Here is a 16,360-nt window from a genome sequence, read left to right on the forward strand (position 1 = left end):
AGTCTCAACAATTCAGGATTCACTTAATTAATTTATTATTATTTTTTTAGTTAGATCGGACTTAATAATAATCATTCTATTTTTAATAATGCATATATTTTAAAATGCATTATTAATAGACAGAAGGCACAAGTTTGCTTTCTAAGTTACTTATTAATAATTCATTTCAATGACATTTTTATTGCCTATAGACGTGAAAATAATCAATTGAAATAACATTAATAGCATACTATACGAAAGAACTGGCAAAGTAGCGCTTTCCACCTAAATTTAAATTGGAAATGACCATTTTTAGCATTACTTTTTTTAATTTGAAGCTTTAAAATGCATTATAAATGATCTGATATTTAAGTATGACCATTTATAATACAATTATAGTACCATTGAGCGTTAAACTATAGCCCTTAAGTTAAAAAATGCCATTATTATAACACTTTATAATATTCAAAGAAATGTCTTAGAGCTATTTAATTACAAAAATATATTATATAAAACTGTATTAAGTACAAAACAGAAACCTAACTTTTTAAAACAATCCGCTCAAAATTATAAATAATGTAAATATATATAGCCCATTTTCTTAACTTAGAGTTACGAAAAATCACATTTACAGCATAATGTTTTAAAAAATATAATTTTTATCATAAAAATTATAAGCTCTGATTTACAAAATTAAAATAATTATTCTTATTGATGAAAAAAAAAAAAATATCACGAAAATTCCTGAAAGTTCCACTTAATCTAAAAATTAAACAAGTGTATATTTGATTCAATCGCAACGATAAACTTCTGCATTATTGAAATTTGATTAATACCATCGTATAAACCTTAATTCGATAGTTCTAAAAGATTAAAAAAAATTAATTTTCAATGCTTTTTTTTCTTATCCGGATGTGTTTTTTTAATATATAAAAGAGATATGAATCCGCAGAGGAGTTCTCTTCGCATCTTCTGCTTTAGTACGAAGGAAGACGCTAGGTAGACTTCATCCTCCAAAGATTACATAATCAATCCACGGGAAAATGGGGGTTCTATCGGAAAAGGGGATAGAAAGCCCGGGGCGGATAATTTCATCCCCTTCATCCAAAGGTTCCCTTATCTCCCTCTGCCTTGCCAAACGGAATCTTCGGCGCCCGGCCGCCCGGACGAACAGACTAGAGAAACGTTATCGAAGCCTGTGTGTACCTCGTCACTAGACTGATGATAGATGATTCCATCTGTACGCATCGGTAGGCCTAATTCCAGTTTTGCCAATCTCGACTGTCGGAATCTGCCGGACGATTGTTGCCATCTCCGACCATTTGTTACACCTAAGCCTAATACTGTTGGCAGCCTTTCATTACACAGGGAATCTTAGGCGGGTGAGTTTCACTCTCATCCATACTTTTCTTCCCTAGGATGCAGGGATGCTAGGTTCTTATCGGTGGCTCTTCGCCACGGTAACCATTTAAGAATTTAGGCTCTTGCAAACTACTAAATTTACTTTAATTTGGGTCTATTTATAATTTAAATTATACTATATATATAATTTTTATGAAAAAAATCAACAAAGAAAACAACTGCTATCGAACCGTTTTACACGCATAAAACTTTATATATCATAATATTGAATTGATTATGAATGTTAATTCTTTTTACCTCTATGTCCTTGCTTTTATCAGTTTCTGTTTGTATCTTTGCCTACTTGGACCTTGTTTATTAATAGGACTTATTATACTGGTGTAGTTTACGATTAGCAGGTGAAAATAAAGATATTTTGTTTTGACTTTTTACTAAGATCTCTTCTATTTACTAATCGGAAACTATACCAGTATAATAAGTCCTATTAATAAACAAGGTCCAATTAGACAAAGATACAAACAGAAATTGATTATAAATGTATTTAAATTAATTACGTAAATTTAATTTTTCCAAAATAAATATATTTTATAATTTTTAATTACTTAAAATAATCACAAAATCTATTAAAATTCTCTACAGATTATGTTTCAATACAAAATCAGTATCTGGGCGGAAGAATGAGAGGAACTACTGTCTGTGGGAGGAGTATCATATTACATTCTGTATTATATCTCTATGTTTATTCTGTTCTGTTATCTCAGTAAAATAAACTAATGCTATAAAAACTTATCTTTCAGTAGCTGGAAATTATGAGTCCTTACAGATATTATTTTTCAGAGTAACAGTCTAGGATTTAGTTAAAAAAAGAAGAAAGTTTCTGTTAGTAGGCGTATACTAGAGGAGGTGTTTATATTGACTGACAACTGAAATCTAACATAAGCTAGACTCTAGTGGGTTTTTTTGTACTTTTTAAAGAAAGAAACAAAAATGATCAATCTTCTGATGATTATACTTTAAGAAATAAAGTAATACTCAATAAAAAAAGTTTGTAATGAGTTAAAATACCGTGAACACTACTTATTTCAAGTAATAAAATTGCTTACTTACATTTATATGAATTTATAATGAAAATTATACTTATTTTTTTGTTTTTTAGATTCATAAGCTAATTATAGACTAAGAAAAAATTTCTAGGATGACAAGATGTAGTGTGTTTAATTACATTCCTGAAACTACTCTTATAAAAATAATATCTATCAATCAGGAAACAGGTTATATATAGCCTATATACATACATACATACATTCACATATATATTCGAGAAGCTATTTTGATATATAATTAAATAAGAGAAAGAGGAATTATAGACGAGACAGAATAATATAATCACGTTCGGCAGACGTAGGTTTAGGATAAAATTCTAACGACCTCTTGCGGACAAGGACACACCTTCTTTTTCGCAACACACCCTTTTAAAGAGTCATCGATCAGTTAGGGAGGAAAAGGGCTTGACATCACGTGACGAAGATCTGTGACAATCTGACAGGTTGAGAAGACACGCCAATCACTTTCTGTTAGCATATATATTCTTCAATGTATACTAGAATGGATAGGAAACGAATTTTTCTTCTGTTGTGCTTTTATCTGTCACCAATTAACGTGATGACAGTAGCCTGTGCTTAAGCGAATAATTTAACGAAGATTCAAGATAACTATCCTCTGTCACACATCATAAAAACAGAAACGGTAGCGTAAACACATCGTGTCCATTCGAATATCAAATAAATCTGAAATTCAAAACAGATGTGCCCTCTTGTTAAGTAGATTATATGTAAACGCATCTGGAAAGTGACTAATAACAATAAAAAATAAATAAATAAAAAGATTTAAAAACTGGTTTCCATCGTGGAAATATAAGTTTTTCACCAAAAATATGGATCTCATTTGATAATCTTAACGATCTTCACAATGTAAGTCATATCTAAAGAAATTTTCGAGTTGAGTGAATTTATAAGGAATATTCTATACTTTCAGCAGTCCATCCAAATAAAAGCTGAAAGTAGTGACTGGCACATAATATATCATTTATTCTTCTATAGCTCTATAGCGTGTTTTTCAAATGGTATGTAGCAGCGTGTTTCCAAATGTTTTCCAATAAGACCTATTTGAAAATTATATAGCACACACACACACATATATATATACAGCACAGTATATATATTATTTTGACATTTTCGCTTCTTTAACGTTTCTTTGAAAATTCAAAAAAGGGAGTAATTTACAATTGGTTTAGCTAAGATTATTATTTTAAAATTACATTGAAGTTTTTAAAAATAAAAGTGCAAAATAATTCGGCAAATTACTGATTATTAGTAAAAAATATTTTACATTGAATATAATTAATTTGATATGAATTGCATTAAAAATAGTAAATTAATATATTATTTAAATAACGATAAAAGTAAATAAAATACTTTTAGATCTTAACTGTAAACGAAGAATAATCCTATTTTTCTAATAAGCTTATGCATAAATTATTCTATATACTAACTGATATTTATATGAAAAAGTATTTAAGAATTATTTAACAAAATTCAATAATTATTACTAGTATAAATCTATATGGATAATAAACTATTTTCATAATAATCAATCAGAAAATTCAAAGTGAATTTAATAAAGATAAAAGCCTGCTCAATTAGACAATGCAATAAACCTATCAGAACTTATTGAAATTGCATGTAATACTTAAAAAACTTGATCATTTTTAACATATTTAATTTATAAAACCTGATCCTACTTTACCATTATATCTTAAATTTTTCCGAAGAATAAAACGATAGAAGCTACTACAGAGTTTACATAACCGTCTTAAAGGAGATATAAAAATCATTTTATTGGAGTTAATTCCCTTAAATTTGAAACTAATGCGGATTTATAAGTAATATTTTGAATTAGCTTTAGTTCTAAATCGAGAAATCAGCGAAAAATATATAAATAGATTCTACAAATAAATTATAACCGTTGGAAATGCGGACTAAAAGAAGTACCGACCGCACCCAAACTTCTTGATCCTTTTCTCGATCGAAGCATTGGATCGATTTGAAGTACTCAGGAATTAGGCTTATCGTCCTTTCGCACACACACTAGTTTGACGTGAAATATTCATCGTCTTTTCCAACATTCCCCACTTCATTCTTCTTCCCCTTCTCTAGGACACAACACCTGTCTGGGGCCGCAGGTGCACAGCCTACCCAATATCTCTATCTGTACACCGAATGTCGTCCCTCCTGATGTTTTTAAGAGGTGAATGGCCGTAGAAATCGGATTATGAATTAAAAATTTTATTATAATGATAACATATTAATAATTCATCATTTAATTAGAATTAATTCTACATGTATTTGGGCTCCATTGCAACAGTTTTAAAGTGATTTTTAAAATATCTAAATATTAAATAAATTTTAGGAAATTTTAAATTATAAGTAATCTGATGATATATTTTTCTATTTCAGAATTATTTTACTGAGAGCAGGATAAAAGATAAATATTCCGATTCTACTGTGAAGATGGATATCAGCTGGAATGAACGGGAGACTGAATGAAATTAGGAAAATGTGTTGCGTTCCATGTAACATAAGTTTGGAATTTTAAAAAAAGAACAACGGAAGTTGTAAGAACTCTACATGCATACAGTACAACGAATTGCGTTGTAACCGTGCATGTTCGCCAGATGACCTCGATACGTCATGGGGCATCACTCCACGTGACCAAAAGACGCCAGGGTCACGTTCCGTGGTCACGTTTCAGGCTGGGGATGGAGCAATCCGTGAGAAGGCACGGCTGCACGTTGTATATAAACTCTCCTTGGATGCGAATGGTTGAATCGAACAACTCCTTAAAATATTCTGATACATGACCTAACATAGAAATAAATCTAGTTACACTGTGTAGACAGTGCAAGGAGTACTTAACTTTGTTTTAAAGTCAAAATAGATGAGAATGTTATCGGTGTCGTGTAATTTATCGAAGTGATATTGTGTATTTAAGGCGTATTTTTTACTTTAAATACTTTTTATACACTACATTTATCAGTTCATTTTTATTAATGATTGTAACGAGTCTTTAATAGTTAAAATTTTTACGTTTCTGATTTAAAAATCTGCTTACATATTTTTTTCAATTATAAATAAGTTCAGTGCTAATAAATATTTTATATAGGACTTCTAAAGTATCAGTTCTTAAAGTATAAACTGATCTATAATTATCTAACAAACTTTACCAAATAAAAATATACTATAATTAATATAAAAGCTAAAATTAAACAGGATATAAAGTCTAGTTATTCTATTATAATTATAATTCATCCTATTACATCCCTCTTTTATCATAAATAAAGTAATGAACACTTCCTAATATCACTTTTAGGAAAATTGAATTCTTCTAGCAATTAGTTTATGTTAGCAGTTTAAATAAGGTTTATAGGGCAAATCAAAGAAAAGAGAAAGGAGCCTGTTAGGTAGCCTATTATAAGTTTACATTTACACTGCAATTATATCTTACGTAATTTCGATCGAATATTTGAGTGTAATTTCGCATAAGGCCGTAAGTAGTAGTATCAAACTACTTTTTAATAGGAACATAAATATGAAAAGGGTTAAAATTTCACGTACGACGAAGATAAAAGATACGGCGAGTTTATTATTTAGCCGGTATATTACAGAAAACCAATTAAAGGAGGAAGGAAAATTGTGTGTTCGTGGAGAGTTCAAGTAAAATGTATAAGCTTCAAACAATCAGACACACTGGAACCGCCTCACGGTACCTTACGATTAAACAACGGATACGCCCAACAAGAGGACCGTTGATTCTTCTGACTTAGTCGGCGGGGAGTAGGACGACCCTAGAAACCAGTCTTCCAGATTACCTGTCAGTCCCAAATCCCCGGACATGTTGTACATCCCTTGTTTTCATCACGCCCACCCATCCCAAAGTCCTGGAGTCTAATCCCCCATTTACCCTCACCGGCTTTTGGTCACTGCGCATGCACAGTCGATTAGTTGGCGAATTCCCCGTAGCCTAGCTGTCTCTCACTGGAGGGCCTCCATGGTGCTAAACCGTCACCAACTATGGCACAAATGGAGTTCGTATTGGATTTGACAAAGTGACAATTCGTCCCGCTTCTTTCACTTCATTTAATACCTGAGGGAAATTTGAACGGCCTTTAATTAAGTATGAAATGTTTTTGGCTTTTTGACTCGAGCGAATTCAAGTCGAAAATTTCCAGTTTTCATCTTTTCTTCCTTTATTACATTACACAAACAAGATTAATAGTCGTAGTTAACTTAAAACTGTTTACTTAAACTTTAAAATGCTGTAAGTCTTTCATTAAAACCTAAAAATTTCTATTAAAATCGAATAAATATTTAAGTCAGAGGAGAATTTAAGACTCAAAAACAACCATTAAAACTATTTAAAAATTATTAAATAAAAAAAAAATCGAATATTAAAATTTGTTTATAAAATAATTCTGCATTAGTAAATGTAGAGATATTTAAACAATGATAGTTTAACGATCAGAATTTTTCACATTTAAATATTCAAAATAAGTTCTACCATACTTTTAAAATCCTGTAGAGTATTGCCTAATTAAATTTAAAATAAATCTGTTAATTATTCATAATTCGCCAGAAATTTCGTATAGGAATCTATTTTCCGGACTCAAAAACAATCAAAATATTTTTTGTTTTAAAATTTCGTTACTTGTACGTAATAAATAAAAAAATAATGGATATTTTCCATTTAAAAAAATCACTTATTAAACTTTATTAAATAAATTTTAAAATGTTTTTAAGTTTACATTCTAGTTGAATTCTATTTTGTGTCAGATAAAGGAACATGATCAAAACCTAAAGTGTTAATCTCCATTAATTCCTTGTATATTTTCTTATCTGAAAATTGTGTATTTTTCCTTACTGAATATCGAGACCGCGCTGTCAACGTTATTAGCGCAGTAAATTTACATATTAGTGGTAGGGCAGAGAACAGCTAGAGACAACAACACGCCGAAGTGACATTGATCTATGGATTGTCGGTTTGCAAGAGGGGAGCTGCATGTCATAGGTGTGACGTAAGTCCTTCCAAAGCACATTTTGAGACCAATGCCTCCTTATCGTCGGCTTCAAACGGAATACTTATTATTTATGAAAGTATCGTTGCTTACAGCTTGGACAATTTAAATTGCCTGATGACTTTATTCTTAGAAATTTCAGAATGATTATTAAATACTCTTTAGCTTATACTATTTAATTTTATTATCTCTGACGGTCGATACAAAACAAAATAGAAACGGTTTTCGCAGAATAAAGCCGTTAAAAACTTCTTTTTATATTATTGACTGAATTGAAAAATCGATAAAATACTTTTAAATAGATTTATATTTTTATATAGGCCTATATAAACTTCAAAGCAGCATAAATCCCGTTTAAGTACAAAACTCTCTTTATTTATTTTTTTAACAACTATCAAATATATATTTTTATGAATAAATTATTTCGTTGCACTAAATCTAAATTATGTATTTTCTAAATTATTTAATATATATACAACATATATACAAACACATATATATTGTGTGTCTATCCATTTGGGCCACATGTCGAAAACTCAATGATAAATTAAGGTTATGGCTTACGACTAGACCAAGAATAAGGACCGATGAAATATGGTTATCTGATTAGTTTCAGAAGATCGAAAGAAAAAAATTGTTTTAAACTTTGACATCTGAGCAAATTGGGTGGGCTTGAATTGTATAGACATATCTTTCCCCATAAAGTTTAGGATAAAAATGATACGGCGTACACACTTAAAGTAAATACATGTTATAGCCTATGTAAATGCACTTAAACCTAATAAATATTACTCAAATTATTTTATATAAACTATTTTCAAACTATATATTACATAAATTTTCATCAAAATCTTATTATTTTTTTTATCTGGTGCAAGCAAATCTTTCAAGTATGAAACTCGTAGGATGCTATGCTATAGCCTAAGTAAATAATCTTTGTTTTTATAAAAACAAGTCGAAGATAATTTAAATGTATATGCTTAAAATTACGGAAAAACAAAACATTAAATTTACATTTAAACATTATATACATATGCTCTTTTTTACTTGAAATTTTAGGTATTCATAATTAATGATGTCTAGACTTATAATAATTATGACTACTCTAATGAGTAGTTTAGATTATGTGAATGCCATAACATAAAATAAAACTATATTTTTTAATAGAATATAAATTTATTCGTTAAAATTTTAATAAAATTAACTCTAAAATAAACCAGAACTTTTATAATAGGACAATAAAGAAAATCTATAATTTTATTTTGAGAACAAATTTAATTTCATTTAACTTACAAATTAATTTATTTCATTTTGGCAAACATATAAGAACTTTTAAATTTAAAGTTTCATAATGATTTTGCCAAAATTATAGACCTATTTTTGGCCATAATTTTAAAAATTAAAATGCAAAACAAGAACAAAAACTCCATAATTCTTGAAGATTTACTGTTTAACAATCTGATTAAATATAGAATTTAAAACAAAATACTTACTTTAGTAGACAAAAACTGGAAAAAATTCATTTAAATGTATGAATTGGTCTTTATTTTCTCAGAGGATTCTCAACTGCATCACTTGAAGCACTCGAAAACATCGGAGAAAACAGCACCTCAAAGATAATATTTATATTTAGCAAGAATCTTAAACTTAAAATAATTTAAGAAATATTAAATTTATTCATAAACAAATCTTTTTACTCTATTATTCAGTCTGTATACATATATTTAATACAGTTAAAACAAAAACTTACCTGAAAAATTCATCACTTAAACCATTGTGAATAATTACAATTTTATATATATAAAAGAATGTAAAGTATTTGTTTAAACAATAAGAAAATATATCTCGATAAATGCTTAATATTCTACGGAAAGTGTTATGTAGAGTATAGATTTTTAATCTATAAATAGTCGTGTTTTAAATTTCATAACAAACAAAATGCCTTTGTTTACATTTTAAAATCTAGTTTAAATAGACAAGTTTACTGTCAATGTCAAGTGTAAGGTAATAAAATATAACATAAAAGTGTCGTGTGATGACTTATGTAATTTTAAACTTACCTGTGGATTTAGTCTAAAGCTGGTGCTGAAATGTTTATATATGATTGATAAAAGTTTCGGTGAAAACATCATTAATTTCTCTAGTAATCATTTATATTTCCGTTATTTTCCGCACACAATATGGCGTGAGTATAAAACTACCATCTCCATAATTTAGAATGATAATATAAATTCGTATTTAGAAGCGGATAAGATTTTTAAGTTCAATAATATTCAGGTTAAAGTTTAGAATCGGTAAGCTACACGAACAAGTTTCTGAAACTGGAATCGATTAATCTAGTTAGATCACTTTCAATTGAATAAATGTTTAGCTGATCGAAGGAATTTCATTATCGCATCTCGAATCACATCATTAAGTTTGTATTGATATGCAAAATTCCTCATTTAATTATAAATTAAATACGAACTTTCTTGACTATAACAAACGTATAATTCATAAATAATTAATTCGTACACGAATATTTTATGTTATCATAGTAAGTATTAAAGATTTTGCAACATAAAAAAGTAAAAAAAATGTAGTGATAATAAATCAACAAGTTGTCAGTAAGTTTAATGTTTTTATAAGCTGTCTGTCTGTGTGTATGTTATGCGAAAAAAATTGCATCTATATCGACATCGTTTTCAGGAAGTGTCGTTTTTATTGCATTCTTCTCTGAAGAAAAAAAATACAACGAGTGTAAGATACTCCTCCCAGATCAGATGTACACATACAAAATGGGAGAAGATGCAGTTGACATAAGTTAGACCTAAAATGGGGTATCACTTCAAAATAACACAACAGATCTGTAATAACAATAACAAGAAAATATGGGCGTTGGGGTAATGGCTTGATGTAAATTGGGGGGGTCACACAGTCAGCACAGCTTTGTAAATGCTGTTGTCGAAACTTATAAACAACATAATACATACATAATTTTGTTTTTTTTTCCTTAACCTTTCATCACTATAGATCACTAGGCGTCTAAGAAATTGTGCATTAGACGAAAACAGAAATGAGAAATGAAAATAATTCTTTTTTTCACAACCCTTTGCAACCTTGACAACAATATACAAATTCGCGTAATTCCATACATTCTGAAAACCGTACATAAAATATACAGTACATGTAAATTGATTACATACATACCTCCAGGGGAAATTTATACACGGACAGTCAGGTAGTCAGTGTGAGAATTGAATATTTGAAAAACACACGAACGTAAATCTATCCATACAAACCGGTATGTATGTACTGTACATACATGCATATGTGATACAAAAGCTACATACATACAAATTAAAGAACATTTTTATCTCTTCTTTTTTATATCATCGTCAACTCGTGTAGGTAGATATGCTTATAAAATGTTGAAATATTTATTGACTTTAAAATTAAAAAAGATTTAAACCGTTCCTTTCTTTTCTCGTGAGACTGTCGCCGGAAGGGAAACTTGGGCGCTTGTTTTGGTGCCTCTTTACGTAGAATAGTGCAAGCGGATGTTAAATGTATGAGGAGAACATGATCGATCAGTAACCGCGCGATAAAAATGTCCATTTATATTCAGTAAACGTCGTATATTTGGAAAGCACATATTGGAAAATTCTGTGATGCATGTTGTGTCCACTCAATCCGATTTTAAGCGGTTTGACCAATAGGGCTTCCTATTCTCATACATCCTTTTAAGGGAAAGAACATTTACATAGCTTAAAGTGCGATAGAAAAACAATTTTGGCCGTGATTTTTCCTTGAAAATGTTAAAAATATGAATCTATTTAAGCTACTCTGATAAGTGTTTTTTAGTAAATATCCTTTAGTACAAGTAAGATGTTGATCCCTAAATATATTTTCATCTTATAAATTCCTTCAATAATGCTATCTAAATCAAATTTAAATGTCACATATTTTTGAATAAATTTAAAATAATAAATAAACTTCGATTATTTTATCATTAGCATTGGCATATTTCATTTCTAAACAAAAAAGAAATAAAAACAATTTAAAGTAAATTTATTTTTGACAAAGTTTCTAAAGAAAGTATCAAATCATTCATTTTAAAAAGCGTGGTTATGATCCTTTCATTTAAATTTAGATCCGTACTTAAATGAAAAATTCGCAGCGTGTTTCTGAATATCCTTAAAGATTCTCCCCCCTTTTAAATATACATTTTATGTATAAAAAAATTGTGGTTAGATATAAATAAACCGTTAAAGAAAAAAAGATAAAATTAAATGTAAAATTCAAAAAAACAGTATAAAATTTTACATATATTATAAAGAATTAAAAGAATTTAAAGAGCAACATACCTGTAAAACGAGCTTACTAGATGTAATATTTCTATAAAAAAAGAAATTATTGTGATTTCATACAAGTGAATACAGTGAAAGTAATACATAATAATAATATACATGTCTGTTCTAAAGATTAAGAAAAAATTAAAAATTTAGATAGTGTAATAATATATAATTTGATTTATTGCCAGTCATTAAATCAACAAGGAAATCAAACGCTAATAAAATTGATAAAGACGTCGTTAAAACAAAATTCGGTACTTTAGGTGATTCTAAGAATGGATCCATTTAATTTTGGAGGACGCAAAACTTACGTGACAAAATGCATTGGTACGACCATTTACAATGGCTGAACGTGTAATAAAAATAAATCATAGAAAAACAGAAAAACCAACTCTTTTAAGCTATAAAATAAACAGACAATTTTAAAAATAGAATACGAGCCTATTAAAATTATGGAATACGGCAATTTTTCTAAACTAACGAAGGTAAATATTGTTTTTTAAAATTTATCGATAAAATTAGAAAATAAAAATAAACGAAATATATTACAAATAAGAAAAACAAGGCATGATTCGATCATATAAACGCAAGAAAACAAATGAACATGAAACAAGACACGTGGGTAGCACGTGGTATATCCATTTACAAGGTCGTAGTTCCTTCATTTCCTTGCAACCTTGTCAGCTAAAGTCATTCGTTTTGATAGTTTTAAGGACGGGCAACCACGGAACACTAGCTGCGTTTTTCACTGATATTGAAGGAAGAGATTAATCGGTTATTTCTCTTGTAGTCGGCGGGTAACGTGGTTTCATTAACACAAATAGGAAGAGAAAAAATGTTACTATCTACTTAATGTGATCTCCTATCTTTAAGAGCTGTCGTTTTTCTTGTCTGTGCGTTAATCATACAGGCATGCTTTGGAAACGATCGCTGTTTTCCGTATAAACGATAATACCAGTAGGTTAGAAGCAATCAAGAGGTTTTATTATTGCCGAGGTTTTGAGAAATGACTAATATCAATTTATTAATTAGACTGTTATAATCCTAAGATTTATTGATAAATATTATTAAGCTTCTTTTAACCAATAAAATAAATCGAAAAATACTTCTATAAAATATTCTTCACGTAAACAATGAGAAAGGAGATTTAAATCTATACATCAACATTTTACAATTTTTCCTTTATCTATAACAACGATTTACATTACCTGCTGAAAAAAAAAATTAATTTTTCCCCCTTTAGGAATTTAAAACATATTTTTCTCCATAAAAAAGAAAACTCAATGCCAAATTTTCAATTAAAATTCTCAAATATTTTATACTTATAGTAATAAGATTTTTAATTATTTAAATTATTATGAAATTATTCCTCTATTGAATGATATACACATAGGCCTAGATCTAGAAATAAACTCATTTAAGGAACATTAACATCAAAGGCGAGTAATTCAATCGCTGTTGATGTCACGTAAAATCAACTCTTCAATCTACATTCATTTTCATTTAATGAATTGACATTTTAAGAATATAAAAAAGAAACTTGACAGATTTTAATAACGATAAAACTATCAAGAAAAGAAACTAAAAGTTTCTCTTTATTATTATTATTACTTTTTTTTTTGCTAATTTTGAAGGATCTATCTTACAACAATAGAACTATTAGCAGAGACATGTTTATTTACATTATTGATTGATTATTGATCAAACTGACTGATTGTTCATTCAAATATATTAAATAATTATAATTATTATGTTATTTTAATTTTTTAAAGCTTGTTAATTTAGAAAGAGGAATAATTTTTGTTAAATAGTTTCCATTCTAATTAAAATAAATGATAAATGTTACTTCTTTATAAGAAAGTAATGCGAAGAATATTCGGATTTCTTATATAAAAACATTGCTTTAAAATTTAATATTTTTAAAGCACGAATAAGTTGGGAATTATTTTTAAAATCGTATCACTATTTAATGCGGATAACAGATATTAAGACAAAGTTTACATTATAAACGTGAGATCGGCCTTAATGTTCGTTGGGTACAGTCTTCTCTCCATTAAGCGACGAATATTCAATCAATAGTGTTTCGTAGGAGAAAAGAAGAGGGAAAAAATTTACAGAACAATCGATGGAAGGCATAAGAAGCAAGTAACGACTTTAGACAGGGATGACCTGACCCTAGTGTTCGGCCGCAACTCTGATCCAGGGAAAATAATGAATGGTAGGATCGGTAACCAAGACAGAAGCCTGGTTAATTGTGTCGTAAGCCTGGAGACTTAGGCTGCCATCAATCAAGCCAGTGTGGCTTGTCGTTGATGTTGTCGACTGCTACTTTAAGCTGATGCTTCAGTCACGTGATTTAGTGACACAATGAACAAAGACCCGGAATTTTCATCAATATAACCTATATAGTTATTTTCTACGTTTATTCTGTGCAGATCTATATATACCTTTAGGTCTATTATTCCTTTCCTTACTAAACTCTAATGTTTAAATGGAAGAACCACTTCTAGCTAATTTAAAGTTAAGATTTTTTTATAAACGATTTACTGGAAGAAAAACTATTTGTCACAAAGATAACAAATTGATACTAAAGTACAAAATAATCTACAACAGATAAAATCTATAAGTCTAAATCACACAATAAAATAAATCATCCGGTAGCTTTAAATAAAAAGCTACAACTTGTAAATTTAAAAGTTTAATTTTAGTCAATTTAACGTTTTAAATTTATTAATTTACTCGAGTTAGAACCCAATTATATATATTTTTGAATATAGGAGAAGAAATCTAAGGTTAAAGTTCATACAGTTGTTAACATAGGTTCAGATATCGCCAGTTAATCAATATTATGTTTTGTAAAGATATAACGATGTTTATTATGATTTATAGAACAATGTAAAGCTACTCTTAGACTGATTTTATCATGTTATAATTCATACATTTTAACATAAATGTATAGATAAGACTAAATCAGATTTCATGTATTATTTAACACGATAACCTGTAACATGAAACACGTAAAAAAAGTTAATTTAACCCAAATGATTTTAATAATTATAGATAAAATAAATAAATGAAAGATAAAATTAGTGTTTTTCTTCCTGTACGTCAAAAATACAGCCCAAATTTCGATTTTATAGTTGTTAAATAAATTGGATTCTTTAAAAAATAATCGCATAATTTATGTTTAAAGTTTTCTGTTTCTTAATATCGATTCAAACCTATAGATTGTTTAATATTTAAATTTCAAGTTATTATACTCCATTCTGGAGTAGCAGTGAATACATTATTTAGTTAGTGTTCAGTGGCTGGAAATTTCCCTACGCCGAACTTTAGCCATCGTAACTTGCAAGAGGAGCAGGCAGCTACTTATTATGTAAACCATGTTCCGGGGCGGAGGGAGGTTAAAGTTGCCCACTATAGGCTCTACCCAGAGAAGTCTCTGCATTAGAGACGGCCTTTCCCTTCTGACCTCTGACCCATAACATAAGCACTGAACTATTTCGATAAGTCATTCCACCGAGCCACTTTCAAATTAAACAACAAAAATTTCGACATTTTCTAAAATTAATTTAATTCGAAGAATAAATATACGCTCAAATACGATAAATAAACCACATTTAAATTAAAAAAAATACATAAGTTTCTTAACAAGCAAATGAAGTATTTACAATCAATTATACGAAACATGGAACAAAACCCATAGAAAGTAGGAACAAGTAAAAACTTTCGAAGCTGAACTGAAACACATTTTTTGAATTTGTAACAAGGCGTTAACATAATAAGTCGATTCAATGCCAATAAGTTGTCAAGTTTAGTTCCAATAGATTTGTTATGAATAGATTATTCAAGGCCGATTTCCATACGCCTATCAAATTGCATTATCTGGCTAACAAAACATCGCTACTTCAAAGTATACAACCTGTTTGAATTTAAATGTTGTAACGTATATCTTATTTCATAATCATCGTATAAGTTCGGCATAATAAAAACAGTAGCCCACATCTAGAATTACAAAGAATAGAATCGATATAAAGATAAAAACACCATTCCATAAATGTAACCTGGATAAGTACTAACTTACTTCCATTCAGATACGCGCATTTACAAGAATTGATAGGAAACGACTAGAAAATTACTAATTTCTAATTATTCTTATTCAAATTTTCAATGTTTAATAGTTAAATTTAGAATCTGTTATGAAATTGCGAAGATTAAGTATTGTAAATATTATTGTAAATACATGGAAATTACTAAACTTATTCATCATATTTATAGTAAATGACAGCAATTAAAATAACTTACACATGAATCTGACATTTTAGTGTTAAATTTTTATAAGAAACGTCATATTTTGCCACTAATTTTATAAAATAATTATAAAAAAATAAGCATATAAACCCTATATATTCTTATACATAAACACAATTAAAATTACTTTTTAAGAATAATATGTTTTAAAAAGTAATAATTTATGAATAAATAAGCTTAAAAATCCATATGCCAATGCTAACAGATAAATAATCATCAGAAAATGCGTATTTTTACAAAAATT

General features: G+C 28.7%; 1 protein-coding gene across 2 annotated transcripts in view; it reads right to left on the reverse strand.

Annotated features, from left to right (window-relative positions):
- LOC111634317 (homeobox protein Hox-B4-like) overlaps window positions 1–16,360 on the reverse strand; it is a 164,737-nt gene that overhangs the window by 134,266 nt on the left and 14,111 nt on the right. The window contains exon 3 of one of the 2 annotated variants that reach the window (XR_002758187.1): window positions 8,965–9,080. The gene's annotated coding sequence lies outside the window, so the exon portion shown is untranslated. Of the gene's footprint in view, window positions 1–8,964; window positions 9,081–10,452; window positions 11,849–16,360 lie in introns of those variants that run through there. The other variant, XR_002758184.1, reaches the window with a different exon arrangement.

The sequence above is a fragment of the Centruroides sculpturatus genome, unplaced genomic scaffold (assembly GCF_000671375.1).
Source record: "Centruroides sculpturatus isolate CEXI.00-Female unplaced genomic scaffold, Cexi_2.0 scaffold210, whole genome shotgun sequence".
NCBI lineage: Eukaryota > Metazoa > Arthropoda > Arachnida > Scorpiones > Buthidae > Centruroides > Centruroides sculpturatus.